Raw genomic sequence first — 17123 nt, forward strand, 5'->3', positions numbered from 1 at the left:
TAATTTTTTGGTTGGCTATATTTATAATTTTTGTTAGTTTATCGTTATAATTTTGGTTATTTGAGATTTTGTTGTTTAAGATCCATAGTTCTTTTCCAATATCTAAGTTTTTAAGAGTGATGGAGACGCATATTGAATTATGATGGTCGAAAAATGTCATCGGCTCGTGTTCTATGTTTATTAATAGTTGCATGTGTTTGCTAATATATATGCGATCTAAGCGGGAGAATGTGGTGTTATTGGTGGATTTATAAGTATATTCTTTTGTGCAAGGGTTAAATTTCCTCCACGTGTCTTCTACGTTAAGCTCTTTTAATAATATTTTAAAGGCTTCAATTGAGAGATATTTTTTTTCGATTTATTTATGGGTGTCGATCTATTTCTTTCAGAACCATGTTAAAATTGACCCCAAGGATTATAAAATGAGATCTAGAATTGTTTATTTTTATTTTTTTTATGATTTATTTAAATAATTTTTTCCTTTCGAACTGGTCAGCTTGGCTTGATCCGAATTTTGTGCATATATTAATTAATAGAAAAGTGTGGTTATCTTTTTCCACAACAATATTATTAAAACGACCGTTTTCGTCATCGGTATGTTCAATTATTTTAAAGTTATAATTAGTTTGGTTAGTTAAGATTAAAGTACCTCCTGCGTATGACGTACCACTCGAGAAAAAACCTGGATTATTACATTGTCGAATAAAGTTTTCTGCGTCTTGCGTATTTAAATGGGTTTCTTGCGGAAGATAAGAGTCATAATTCATTTTTTTTAATTTTTTGCGCCACCAAGGCTGTATATATAAGCAGAAAAAAATTTCATTGCCTCCATTTTTGTTTGAGTGCGGTTTTTAATGACATGACGAAAGAGAGTGAAGGAATGTGTAGAAAGCAAAGTGGCAGATGGTTTTAGAACACATTTTCTTAAAATATAAAAATATAAAAAATAGAAATATAAAAAATAAAAATACTGGTAGATATAAATTTTATAAACCAAAATTCAATCATACAGCCCTTTGTCGTGCAGCTCTTTTCGAGCCTTTCTTTTGAGGAGTCGGCTATGGTGCATTTCAGCTACAAATATTTTTGTTGTTTTTTATTTCGATCAACTCGCCTTCTTCAACGTCGCTTTGACTTTCACTGTTTGTTTTTAATTTTATTTTTTCTTCTCGTTTTTGGTAACGGCTTTTAACGACTTGAAAGCTTGGTTCTGTAGAAACACTGACAGGTATTTTGCTGTCAGTTTGCTTTTTAGCAATAGTAATATTTTCAATCGTTTTCTCTTTTCCTACCGATTTTTTGATTTATTTTGAGAGGCTGTTTTCTTTCTTTGGCTTTTTCTGTTGAGTTTTTAATAATTTTTGAGGGTTCCTTATTTGAGATGCATCGTTGTTGGGTAGGGTGTGAGTTGCAGCATATTTTGCAAAGAAAAGATTTTCCTGCAAAATTTAGAGCGATATTTATTCCATCAATTTTGATCGTATGTGGAATTTCTTCTAGCCTCACGGAAGGTTTTATTCGAATCAGCCTTCGACCGTCTTTCATGTTTCTGTTAAAACGGTACGTTGTGTGAGTTACTGAGTATAACTCGCTTATAAAGGGCTGCATTTATGCTAAGATTTCATTGTCCTCAATTAGAGGGTCACATTTAACGGTTATTAGAAGACTGATGTCACTCCGTATCTTAGAGTTTATGTTCTGGTTACAATTGTATACTTGTTTCATTCGCAAGAATCGCATCTTCTTTTTAATTCATTTCTATCACCCAGTTTCTTTTGGTATTGTATGTCAAACTGCTGACTTTATTTTTGCCAACAATTAGAGATATTTTTGGTAAATTTCCTGGGATCGATTTTCTTGGTATTTTTTGTTAATATTTTCGTTGGGATTCATGAATACATTTATATCAATAACTTGCTCCATACGATGAATTTTGTTCGAAACAACTCCAGCGTAACTAGCCATTATAAAAAAATGCCTTTAATTGATTTTTTAAAATAATGCACTTATATTGATGCACTTTAAAATAATTCACTTACAAATATATTATTTATAAATGCAGTTAACGCATAAATAAACTATTTTTGTGAAAACATTTGTTAATACTATATTTAGATCTGGTAGTGGGTAAACTTTATTTACATAATTATTTTGTTTGCATAAAATAATTAAATAAGAAAATGGCATTATGAAAACCTGTTCGAAAAAAGTATGGAATAAAGAAAGTTAAACACAAAAAAAGAACAATAAAAAAACACATACATTTGATTTATAATGTTATTTAGTGTTCAAGCATTTCAAATGTAAACACTTGAAATGCTTGAACAATGTCTACAGAAGTCTGACTAATCAAGAAATACAAACATTACTACTCTTATTTTTGTAAACATTACTAACATTAAATAAATTTAATTAGGGTAACTCATAACAAAAAACGTGTATCATATCGTATGTTAAATTAAAGTGAACTTTGTTTATCTTGTTTAGTCTACCAATGTTTGATGTATCTTCTGCATTACTAGATTTTTCTTTTGCTTCTCTCTAAATTTTATAATAAAATTTTATTAAAGTCCGATTATCTATCAATTCAACATCTCTAGTAATAATTATGTTTGTAGAACCTCAATGTAAGTTTCAAGTTTCATCATACCAGTTGTTCAATGTGTTCGGGTCGTATAGGCTCACTATCAGAACAACAGATAAACTGTGACCGCTGACTTTGCACTTAAAATGTGACTCCTAATTTAAAATCTGCAATCAATCATTAAATAAACAAGTTAACAATTTTCAAGTGTCTTAAACTTAACAGTGTAAATTTTAAAGAATAATGCGATATGCAATATAAATATAACATAATAGGTGTGTAATTCACAATTTTTCATTTTATCTTACCTTTCTCCATTTCATCCATGCTTCCTTTTCATGGCATCTTAAAGTAATTGCTTTTTATTAGGCTTTCGAGAAAACCTTCTAATAGATATAAATCTGATCTGCACATTAGAGTTGAGCGGGGCTAAAAGTCACAAAGGTTAATTATCATAGTCGCTATTTCGAAATGTTATGGCTGGATTGACGCTGCGATTTTTTTATATTATATAAATGGTGTTAAAAGATGACTGCTCAGTTGATTTCATGAAATTTGCACAAATAGTTTTTCTACAAATCCAAAAAAAGTAAAAATTTCATCGGTAAGTAACTGTTTAACTTTTTTGTTCAAACATTCAATACAGTAACAATATGCAATATTTGTGTTTATAATACATTAAAATGTTTATAGTTTTGGAAATTCTTTTCTTGGTGTGCTAGTCATTTTTCAGATTTACGGCAAGGGTAAAAAGTTATTTTGGTCAGACCTTGCTTTACCCCATATAGGGCAAGTTGTCCTATTTTAAAGGGGGCAAGTTGTCATATAAAAAAAATTGCCTCCATACTTTCGTATAGTTGTAAAACTCTTAAATGAATGTTAATAATACATACAATACTTATCATAAGTAATAAGCATCACTAAAATGAATTAGACATAGAACTTAAGATTAATAAGCCTAAGTAAACATTAATAAATGATAGTAATAGACAGCTAAAAAGTTATACTTACTTGGTCTTGACTTTATTAATTTACTAACAAAAAATAGCCTAACATTTTTTTTTGTTGCTTTATCAGATTTTAAATCATGGTTCGTAATTATCAAAGGAAAACCAGTAGAGATACTACTGCTAAATGCACAATCCTTGAAGCAGTGAAAGCTGTAAAGTTAAATGGCAGAAGAATCGCCCAGGTGTCTCTAGATTTAAACAATTTAACTATAGAAGCCTACAATGCAATTTGTCAAAAGTCTCTACAGAAGATCTTGAAGAAAAAATCGATAATACCATTTCACACTGGCTACGTACAACCTAGGTTTTTATATTGTTAATACGTTTAAGCACTATAATATTTATTATAAGTGATTCCATAAAATATGTATTTATACTGGTATATATTTTATACTATTTCAGACGAGTATTGACACAGGAACTTCATCTTGAACTCTGTAGCTACTTGCAAAGAGCTTCAGATATTTACTTTGGCCTTACACCAAATAATATTAGGAAACTACCATGCTAATTAGCAGATGCTAATAAATTGGTTATGCAAAAATCATGGATGGACAATTATTGTGCTGGGAGAGATTGGTTTACGTCTTTCCTACAAAAAAATCCAACATTATCTTTAAGAGCTCCAGAAGCCACAAGCATTGCATAAGTCATAAGTTTACAACACAATCTTAAAATGTTTTTCAATAACCTTCAGGTGTGTCTTCAATTCATACCAGCAGATATTTGGAACTTGTCACCAATTCATACCAGCAGATATTTGGAACATGAGAAAAACAGGGGTAACTACAGTTCAAAAGCCTCATAAAGCGATCTCAAGAAAGGGCCAAAAGCAAGTTGGGGCAATAACTTCAGCAGAAATAGGTGCTTTAGTTAACTTGGCATGTGCTGCCTCTGCTATTGGTAACAGTATTCCACCTATTTTCGTATTTCCGAGAGTCAATTCTAGAGACCATTTTTTAACTTCTGCACCACCTGGCAGTGATGGGACGCGAATCCATCTGGTTGGATGAAGGAAGACACATTTTGTAAGTTTCTTACTCATTTTGAAAAGAATGCACGGCCTTTAAAGGAGCATCCAGTTTTGCTATTAGTTGACAATCACTTTTCGCACTAATCATTGAATGTACTAGACTATGCGACAGCAAATGGGATTATCATGTTAAGAATTCCACCCCATTGCACCCACAAGTTGCAGTCACTAGATAGAACTGTCTACGGTCCTTTTAAAAAGGCTGTAAATACAGCCATCAACAGTTTGACAGGAAAAGGTATAGCAATTTATAATATACAAGAAATAGTGAAGATTGCCTTTCCATCGAGCATGACATCAAATAACATACTGAGCGGCTTTCTTCAAGTGCCATTCACCCATTTAACCCTCAAAAAATACAGATTTGAACTTTGCTCCAAGTTCAGTAACAGAAATACCTATGCCAGTCAAAACTAATTCTCAATTAGCAATGCCTCAAGCTTCATGGGTCTCACAAGAACAATCCACTTTTGCTTCGAGTTTGACTTTGTCATCACAGAAGCGTTCAACATCTTAAGTGAAATCAATTTCTGAATGCTCTGTGCTTGCAACTCCAGATAAAGTAAGGATATTACCAAAGGTACTAGAAAGAAAGCCTTCAAAAAACACACGCAAGAAGAGAACTTCGTCAGTATTGACTGATTCCTCTTTCAAAAATTCTGTGAGACATTACAGCCATTGCCAAAAAAATGCAAAAGTTCTGCTTAGGGAAAGGGAAAAGGCAAAGCAACAAAAAAACATACACAAAACTTATCATCATCAGAAGATGAAAACTACTGTTTGCATGCATACTTGGGCTAAAAGCAGATATGCTAAAAAATGGATCAAATGTTGTGAGTCCTCAAGCTGGGCACATAAAGAATGTACAGCAGGAGGGTCCAGCTACATTTGCCATAATTGTGACTCTGATGATGATTTTTAATAGGCCTTTTCAAAGTGCTTTAATGTATAAATTATACTTGTTATTTTTAATAAACTATAAATGATTAATATAATACTTGTTTTCTTTTTGAAATTAATTTTTTTACCTCTTAGACATACACTTGTGATAAAATATAATTATGACAATTTGCCTCTCTTATCATGACAACTTGCCCCGACGGTGGGCAAGTTGTCATACCATGGAGCCTTCTTTAGAAATAGTGGCATGTTATACTCAAATGGTCTGAAGCTTTCCAAAGTTGTTTTTTAAATAACTACAATGATAATCTACCATGTAAAATTGTTTTTATGAAAATAGAGTGGAACTATATAATTTCTTAGTTGATCACTTGCCTTCTTAGGATTTTTAATACTCTCCTGCTTAAGATATTGATTATAATATATATATATATATATATATATATATATATATATATATATATATATATATATATATATATATATATATATATATATATATATATATATATATGTTATAACTTACTTTATAGCTGTATTACTGTTGCTAAACAATTTTAGTATACAGTTATAACTGTTACAACTTACTTTATAACTGCTATAACTTACATAACTTAAAACAGTTGCAGTTAAAACTAGAAGTTCATAAACATTTTGTTTGAATTTTAAATGGCGATCACTTAACGCATTATATTGAAGTTTTATTTTAGCCCAAATGGGCCCCAAACGGGAAACCTGTCAAATTTCCAGATTTTCTAGCCCATTTCATTACCAGATGCAAAGTTTTTTTAAACCATAAATGACCCATCTAGAAACCAGAGCTTGCGCCCATCTAAATTCCGTTCCCGTTAGCCCAGATAAAAATCGTACGGAACCCGTTCGCTATTGCAGGCTGGATTATAACTTGATCAAATAAATAAAAATAGTAAAAACAAAAAGACATTTTCTCAATTTTTAATTGTCATGTTTAGGGTAGGGGGCAAATATTTTAGGGTTTAATACTTTTATCCTATGCTCTAATCATCGCAATTTGTTGCAAAGCATCCTAATTTGACTTGAGTACAAAGATATAAAAATTTGGAGCTTAATCTATGCCCAGAAATCATCTCAAACACCCAAAAATGTTGGATACGCCCTTGTTATGATAATATAATAATAGCTACAACAATGTGAAAGGAAAGAAGAAAATTGATTATTGTTGGATATTTAAAAACAATAATTAAAATAAGTACATCACATTTTAAGAATAACAAATAAAAAAAGTTAGAAATGCAAAATAATTAAAGCGTAAAAATCAACATTTTTATATATTTTCTAATGTATAAAAAAATGACAAAACCTAAGAAATAAAAAATAAGATACAAAAAAAAAATAAAAATAACTGTTGAAATATTATCTGTTATATCTCAAACATTATTTGTTAGATCTTAAATATTACTTGTTTTATATTTTATTATATAATTTTTTTTTTTATTTTTATTTAAAAACCACACAAAAAAAACAAAAAAAAAAAAAAAAAATATATATATATATATATATATATATATATATATATATATATTAGATATTTAAATTTAATTAAGCTGACCTTAATAAACCTATTTTTAGCTATTGAAATATTTAATGATGTATTCTAGTACTTATTTTTATTAATTTCTAAAATTATTAGTGAGGGTGGCAAAATTATTAGTGAGGGTGGCAAAATGTTTTGTTCAATAATCTGCAGCCGCTATATGTCGGCGTTTATAGCCAGCTCGAAGAGATTTTGGCGCAAATTATTGCAACACTTTATGCATTTACATAAAAAAATTTTTCAAAAGAATTTTTTAGACAACTGCAAGCAAAACTTTTCAACTTTGGTGAAGTTTTTGCACGAACGTAAGAAGTCATAAGATTTCAAAATACCGTTTTTTTATTTGTAAACTTCATAAAAAAAAGGTAAATGTAAAAAATTAAAAAAGGTTAATGTATAAAAAAACAACACATGTAAAACAAACGACAGTTACATACATAAATAAACTTCATAAAAAAATGAGAGCAGCCGTGGCTCAGTGGTAGCGCAATTGCCTCAAAAACAAAGGATCCGTGAAAAACTACTTAAAAATGTCACGCTAGAAGAAGTCTATTTTACGCAATTACAGAATAAAACAGAAAAACTAACAATTGTTACTAAGCGCATTAAATTCATGTTGATGTAAAGTTGATGTTTAGCTATTCAATTAACAGGTAGTTCTAAGTTATCAATTTTTATAATGTTTGCTTATAAATTGAACATTTTATATATTTAATAATTAGTTCTTATAAATTTTGCTCATTCAGTTAAATTAAAAAAACTATTAGGTTTTTATATCTTTAGAACCCAAGTATGAAGACTAATTCTACCGCAAAATACACCCTGGAGCTTTGACCTTGAGGTCATTTACCGATGGGTTCAATATGAGGGTTGATCAGCCTTCGTTTAGATAGGGTGATAAACACTCATACAAGAGTGGTTGAAAGAGAACAGGGATAATCATAAAAAATTTTATACCTACAATTAAGGAAAATATTTCTACTCATGTTTCCTAATGAAACAGATTTTGATGTCGCCGTAATGGAAGTATAGTTCTAACTCCACTTTTACCATTTCCGCAAGTTTTACAAAAGTGTACTTTTCCGCAAGCTTTACAAAAGTTTACTTCTCCGAACATATTTTATTTAAAAGAAGTTATCTAGATCATAACGCTGAAATGAATTTATTTTAGAAATTATAATTCGTGTCTTATTTTTGCTTCGTTTACCGTTAATATCGATTTAGAATATGTGATCAATAATTTCACCGTGTTAACAGAATTGGGGTCATTACATTAAAAAAATACTTTAATGTAAAGTAAAAGTGCTGACTGTAAAATTAAAAAAGTAGAACTAAAAAGTACTGCTAAATCACTTAAATAAAAGTAAAAAACTGCAGTCTGTTTGCAGTACTTTGTAGTTGCAAAGTAAAAAGTACTATTGTTGATAGCAAAAGTGAATACATTCCACATTAACATGAAAAAAATAAGTTTGTAAACCATCTTGAAATAAAACTTAGCATATATAGAATTCATCAATGTTTATTGCAAGAGGCGAGCAGGTTTACAATAGTTTATGAGGATTTATAAATTAGCTTGATTTCTTGACAATTACATTAGTTTTGTTTTATTTAAAACATGTGCCGTATTTATAAAAATGTTTGCTACGGCAGATTTATATAAACATATGTATCACGGCATTGAATATAGATTGATACTGTACCTTTCAAGGACTTATTTTATAATAACTACTGATGTTTAAAATATCCATCTATCATTCTAGTATGGTTTCGTATGAACAGTTACTCTGCTACACTAAATTTAGTGTTTATTAACAAACGTTCGCAGGCTGCACTTGATAGTAAAGCAATGTTCAGAACAAAATAGACATGCTTTGTATGTTCTATTCATATATGGAAACACGATTTATACCTATTTATTCTTTTTTTATTTTTATTATATTTTCTGGTAATATGCCGTTGTACATAATATAGATGAACACGGAAACTCAAAGGGGGTTGTAAGATTAATATTATAGTATTGTGTACCGAGAAACGTTACACAGTACTATAATAATAATACAGTTATTTCTAAAAATATAAAATGAAAAGTAAATACCGTTTAAGAAAACAATACAAATAAAACTAGGTATCACTAATATAAAACACTGCTTAACAATACGATAAAAAATACAATCAAATATTTTAAACTAGATTTAAAAAACTCTTATAAAACCTTTAAAAATTATAAAACTTTATAAAAAATTAAGAAATTTAAATATTAAATTGATTACTTAAAATAATTTTTAAATTTATCCAAAACAAAAATATCATAAAGCATAAAACTAGGGGAGACCGAGGCTAGTTGGCCGCAGGGGTAAGTTGACGAACTGCGTTTATCTTCAGAGCCTTTCATCAGAAAGTGACAAAAATTACACAGAACCTTCCTAATTGACCATTTCACCATTCACTATGGTATTGTCAAGATTCGCGCATGCGCATGGGATGTATTAAAACTTATGTGTTTTTTGGACAAAAACGTAATTTTTCAACATCGCTTCCTTTTGACTTTACAAAAAAAAATAGTTAGTCGTATAAAAAAAAAAGATTATAAAAAATCCAGTTACAATTGGTTTATAATATCCATTGAAAAAATGGCTTTCAGGGTAAGTTGACAAAAATTTCACGGGGTAAGTTGGCTCATAGCATTTACTATGGAAAAAATTTTTTATAAAATTAATTTTTTTTTTTAATTTTTAACAATATTGAAAAAATTTATTCTTATAAAAAAATTAAAAAAAAATTTTTTTTAGTTTTTTTTTTTACAGATAAAAAGTGGGCTACTGTTTTGGCTGTAATACGGACTAATATCACTGGTCAACAAAAAAATACTTTTTGAATGCACCATGAATCTAAATAGCTTTTTCTAAACCAGTTTTTTGCGCTGATTTCAAATCTTTTTTCAGTTTTCTTCCAGCACATCTAGTTCTTGAGATACTTGGAATTTTAATTTTCAGACATTCTGTACTTTATCCCTATACATAAACATTGATAAACATTCAATATTTCAAGCACCACTTATGTTTCTATACAAATAAGTCAAAGTCTCTGTGACCAGGTTTATTCGTAAACATTTGTACACATTTAATAGTTTAAAGACTGTTGACTAAAGCATAAAAATCACTTAAAATCTCTGTGAGTATGACTTCCTTTAGTAGACTTTTTCTGGTTCATCACGATAAAGTATCCAACAGTAGTCAGCTAACATGCTTTCATTCCAGAATCCTTGGTAACGCTTTTCCATCACTTGAATGTTTTAGTGTAATCGTTCATCTTGTTCATCACTCATAGCGCCCAAATTTTCAGGAAAAAATGCCAAATGCGAATGCAGAAAATGCATTTTCAATGACATACGACAACCCACTTTTTGGAACAAACCGAGTAGCTTTTGAATACAATTTTCATATTCACACGATTTGTGATTACCCAAGAAGTTCTTACAAGCCCATACAAACGCTTTCCACGCTTCTTTTTCGTCGGAAGTAAGTGACTCTTCAAATCCATGGTCTTTCAAAACCTCTTGAATTTGGGGTCCGACAAAAACGCCTTTTTTGAGTTTCGCTGCACTAATTTTGGGAAATTTTTCAACCAAATATTGAAAACCCGCTGATTCAGTTTTACCTAATGCTTTTACAAAGTTTTTCATTAAACCAAGCAAAGTAAAGCGGTGGCAAAAATATTTTGTCTGGATCAACCAGCGGAATATGGTGAACGCTGCTTACACCGGGTTCGTATTCAGTTCTCGACATCCAATCAGGTTTTACGTAATGTTCGTTCACAGCACGACTGTCCCTTAAACAAAGAAAGCAGCAGAACTTGGTAAACCCTGTTTGCATACCCATTAACATACCAATCACTTTCAAATCACCACAAATGTTCCACTGATGAGTTTTGTAATCAATAGCGTCTAGTAATATTTTCATATTTAAGTGAGTTTCATTTGTTTTTTGAGGACCCGGGAAGCCCCCAAGAATTTTTTTTTTGTAAATGAATGCAAATTTTATAAATTACCAAAATTCATACTCTTTGAGACTACACTTTAATATTTTCAAAAAAATGTGCAGTTAGGGCTACAGAGCTCATAGAGTAAAAACCGAGCCCACTAGCTCCGGTCTCCCCTACAACATAAAAAAAATAAACTTGAGAAAAACCATTTTTCAAATAAACTTTAATTAATTTTATTAAAAAGTTAATGCTACTCAACTTGCTTCAACGGGGTAAGTTGAGCAACTGAATGAGACAAGTGGAGCAATGAACAAATAAATTAACATGCATGATATGGAACTTGGATAAACCATCAATAAAGCTATCTTTAATACCATGTCATAAAACATAAAAATATTATATTAACTTTATACAATGATATTATTATTTTTTTTATTTTTTTATTCAGAGATCAAAAAAAAAAATCTATTTATAGTTTGATTAGGAGGTACAACACCAGGCCCCTCCATGCTGAAGAAAATAAAGACACAGACAAAGCAGCAATTGTGTCTCTAAAAGTTACTTTGTTACGCTGTCTTTGAAAGCATTGATCGATGGAGCGTACTTGGTAAATGCTACTTGGTAAATGCATTCTATGGGTCAGCAACTCTATTTGAAAAAAAAATTATGTCGTTCTTCAAAACTTTGTACTAGCTGGCGTTCTAGTTTTTGGTTATGCATTCTCAGAATATACTTGGCTTTACCGTTTAAAAGTTTTTGCGGGACGAAAAAACTGACAGGTTTGAATTGAAAGGCGTTCTTCTAGTGTTGTTAGACCGAGCTGTTGGAGTCAATGTTCATTTGTACAGGTGTTTAACAGATGATATATTTTTTGTTGCTCGATGTTGGACTTACTGGAGGATGGCAATGCCGAACTTTAAATGCGGCGGCCACTGCAAACTCATGGAAGGGGTAAATGTAAATCAGATGCAGTGTGCACCATAAAAAAAACAGAGAAAGCAAAATGTTTTTTTGAGTCGCACTAGCACTCTACTCGCTATTGATGCGACTGACTCTACTTGTGGTCTTATGTTAAAGTCACATGAGACTATTACATCAAGGTCTCGTTCAACTACAGTCAAGTGGACAACACGTGCCGTCGACATAGCCATTGAGTATTCGTACGTCTACTTGTTATATGTTGAGACAAATATGTGATCATTCTATTGCTCTGTCAATGTTAGCTTGGATAGTAATGCTGTCCAAATCATGTTTAATTATGTTCAAAATTTACTGTTGTTAGCATATAGTTTTATATTGTGAGTGATGCTGTCCGGCAGGTCATTAATGAAGATTACAAAGAGACCAAGACTGACTTAAGGCACGCCATCAGTGACCGCTTGCCATTCAGATGTGATGCCCATGAAGTTGAGATCAAGTCTACGACCACGCCTTGAATACCATAAGTTCTTAACTTATGAAGAAGGTATTTATGCAGTACTCTGTCAAACGCCTTCGAAAACACTGGTTATATGAAGTCTACGGCGTGGCAGTATGCAATGAATTTCTTTCGTCATGATATATTCCGTCATTTAGTTTACTCCCCTTCTTGAAAACAGGCGTTATATTTAATTTTCTCCTCAAGTCGGGAACTACACCAGTCACAAACAAGCACTTGTAGATAAGCGAAAGAGGTTTGGCAAAGGTAGCTGCACATTTACTAATAACCCATGATGCATTCGCAGTCTGTTAACTTACTTTCATCAAAATGGTTGAGGCACTTTTGTACTATATTGATAGAAAAACATGCTGGGTTGACTATCCAGCAACTAATTTTTTCTTTCAAAAGCTGGCATAAGACCTTCGGGCTCTAAAATAAAAGCCGATTGAAAACAATTGTTCATCAATGAGCATATATCGCCGGCATCATTGGTGATGTTGCTACTAAACTTTTTCTAGCGATGTAATAGTCTTTCTGACGCTCTGTTTGCTTTTTACGTGTGCATGTAAGCGTTTAGGGTAGCTTTTTGACCTTGCAAATTTACCATTTTAGTAACGTTTTTGCATGCGGTACGGTGTGATTCTTTAAGTAGTTTGTGCAAATCGCGATCTGCATGAATGTACTTGGTCTAGAAGGAGCGTTTAGTCTTGACCGCCTTAATTAGATCTGGTGTTACCCATTATTCTATTTCTTAGTAAAGGGAGTAGTTGCTAATGGGATGTGTAGTTTGATGGGTTCATTATATACGTTTACTAGGAGCTGATAGTTATCGTTTGCTTTCAGACCAGTGAATTCTGTTTCCCAATCAACAACTACTATGTGCACGGATAACGCTGCGTAGTTTGCTCGGCTCCAAATAACTCTAGGTCGTAGAGGCAAAGTAGGCAAATTGTTAAGGTCTATAACAGCGAATTGACTTTCAATTAAGCAGTGTGCCTGGCCCATTGGAGTGTCGCTGATAGAGTATCCTTGCTCGATCAAGATAGCGCGGTCTGGCTCATTTGTAATGATTAGATCAAGTATGCTTGTGGGGTTGACGTATCGACTACTACAGTATGCTGGGAATTCGACAAGCTGAATTAGGTGACATTAATCAAAACACTTTCGGAATCTGATGTCGCCTTTACGCTCATCTCGCACGTGAGCAACTGTTGCAATGCCACCGTCATAAGATGTATGGCAAAAATTGAAATTGCCATATTGAAGCATTGCCTAGCAGTTTAAATTAGCTCTTAAAAAAAGTTTTGGTAAGTTTCGCATTGTTTTTTAATGGAGTATAAGAAAAGTTAAACAAATTTCATTCAACAATGTAACAAAAACTCACTTAAACGAAAGTTCATTTTAAGTACATTTTATTTAAATATCTTCAAGATTTATAAAAATACTTTTAATTTTCAGTGATTTCTCTTTTGAAATGTAAGATAATTTTAAATGTGTTTTACAAAATAAACTGCTCAATGTTCTTAAATAAACAGAGAAATAATTACAAAATAAACTGCTCAATGTAAACTAATTCCCAACTTTCTGTGAAATAATTTTTCTATAATTGGAATTTTTCGATGTTTAGACATTCTTCCTGATCAGCCTACTGATGGCGAAACAACTTGTTGAAGAAAATTAGATAAGTGTTTTTACTAATTTATTATTGCTCTGTTCTTTAAAAACATTGAGCACTATATTTATAGAATACACTAACATAATTTAGTTATTAAAATTCAATTATAAAAATTTAAAATTATGCACATTGGCTTTAAAAATCCATGTATAACTTATTAAATGTTCGGCACTGAAACCCAACAGAATAATATCTTAGCAACATCAAAAGTAGAACGGGATTAAGGAGTAATGATGCAATCTAATTTAAAATGGGCATGTCATATTGATAAAGCTGTAGGAAGATCAAATCAAATGCTCGCACTTATTAAACGAACTTTCAAATATTTTGATTCAAATATGGTAAAAAAATTATATACAACTTTTGTAAGATCACATCTTGAGTTTGCTATTCAAGCATGGTGTCCTTATCTGAAACAAGACATTTTAAAGTTAGAAAAAGTAAAAAGTACAGAAGAGCTACAAAACTAGTACCAGCTTTTATAAAAATGCCAAATGAAAGAAGAAAAGAAAGAAGAAGAAGATTGCAGTTAATTAACAACACTAGAAAAGCGTCGTTAGCGAGGATATTTAATTTTTCAATATAAAATACAAAGAGGTTATGAGGAGATTAGTTGAATAAACGACTTAATATGTAAAGCTCAATTAAAGCATTACAATTTTTGTGGTCATAACCAAAAGTTAACAAAGGCGTACTGAAAGAGTAATGCTAAATTTAATTTCTTTTCATGTAGAGTTGTCGAAGCTTGTAATGGTTTACCGCCATATATTATAGAATCAATAACAATTGATCAATTCAAACTTGATAAGTCTAACTATTGCAAAAATTATTTATTAAATAGCACTAAATAAAGATTATAAACATTAAAAAGTAAACAAGCTATTATAAAAACATTTATAGCTACAATTGATATCATCAATCAATATCTACAATTGATATCATCAATTGTCACTGTATATTATTATTATTATATTTTATATATATATATGTTTATATATATACATATATATATATATATATATATATATATATATATATATATATATATATATATATATATATATATATATATATATATATATATAACCTATTTCATTAATTTGATTCTTGTTTCATTTAGATCTAATATATGTTTTTATTTATTTCTTATAACTTTATTTATTGAGAGTTTTAACCAACATAATATTTATATTTAAAATTATTTCTTTGTATTATATTTTTACATCAAGGTTAAAATTGAAATATTTACTGTTTAGGCATCCTATACTTTTTAAGAAACATTAAAAATGAGACTCAGAAACCGGTAACATTTTTGATAAAAAAAGAGCTCGTTTGTTGCCCAAAACTGGATAGCAACTCTTTTAGCAAGACAATATTCCTAAACTTTAAGAAATCCTTACATAAGTGATTATTGAAAATAAAATTAGGCAAAGTACTTTTGTTTAGCTACAGTTAAGCGAAAATAATTTAATTTTTTCTATTAAGCTAATATTAATTTAATCTAAAATAATTTTTATTTTTTCGCTTGTTGCCCTTTCTTGTGGAAGCTTGCTCAAAGTGGTTTTTAACATAAACATAAAGAATATTTATTGGCTTTAGTACATACATCGACTATCTTATAACCGGCTACTACAACGGAGTGCTGCTACATCGATTATCTTATAGCCTGCTTCTACAAGGGAGTGTTGCAACATCGACTATCATCTAGCCTGCTACTACAAAGAATTGCTGCTACATCGACTGAGGGTTTGGCATAGGGCAGCAATTTTTTTACTTTTACTGTTTAAATTAAAATTCCTAATATTTAAAAAGCCTCCGCTTACGAGAGCGCAACAGGCGAAAAATAAAATTATTTTAGACCGCTTAGTTGTAGCTTTACCAAAATTTACATTGTGTTTGTAAAGAATTTTGTATTTTTCATCTAGGTTTACTTATCGTTCTACATTGCCCTGAAGGACAATGATTTTTTTATTTAATTTACACAGTCTGTGTCAAATGTTCTAAAAAAAAAAAGAAAGAAAAATAAATTCCGGCATTCCGGCCTGAATTATTGTATATCCGGCCGGAACTGGAATGACCTAAAGGTAACAAATTCCGGCCGGAATTGGAATTTCGGTACATCCCTAATATATATATGTATATATATATATATATATATATATATATATATATATATAAATATATATATATATATACGTAAGTGTATATATATGAATAAAGAAAATATCTTTATATTATCATGTATAATATTGTATACTTTTTTTTTTTTTTTTTATTATTATTTCAGCTTACAAAGTCAGTCGTTATACAATAAAATAAACTATTAAAATTCTTTTACAAATATATAAATATAGCAGACTAACAATATAAACTAGGTTTCCGAAAGAAGATTACAAGGATCTTGTCATCGGGACCTTATAAAATATAATAAAATATATAGTTTTTTACATCTTTTTTAATATTATTTTATTTACAATAATTGTGAAGTCCAAGATATTATGAAGAATACATAAATATTAATCTTTTACACGAGTTAAACTGTAAATAATATAAACTAGCAAAATATTGTAAACAATATAAAATACAAAACGTGAGAAAAAAAAAAAAAAGTTCACAAGTTAAGTTAAAATAACAAGAAATTAAACTTTTTCAAGTGATTAGTAATATTGTAAAATGTTATCTAGAGAAAGAATAAAACTTTTTGCTTTGTTTTTAAAAAGATGAAGAGAATTAGTTAGATCAAAATCAAAATTTGGCAAAACAAGTTTATTCCACAGGTATGGCGCACGATAGGCAAGACAGAATTGATTAAAATTTGTGAGACAAAAAAGTTTTTCTTAAAAATTTATATTTCTAAGTTCGTATTTGTTGGTTGGTTTTAAATTTAAGAGATCTTTAAAGACTGGAGGAGATCTTCCACATATAAACGAAACATAAAATTTTCAAG

This window comes from Hydra vulgaris, chromosome 09, assembly GCF_038396675.1.
Source record: "Hydra vulgaris chromosome 09, alternate assembly HydraT2T_AEP".
NCBI classification, from domain to species: Eukaryota; Metazoa; Cnidaria; class Hydrozoa; order Anthoathecata; family Hydridae; genus Hydra; species Hydra vulgaris.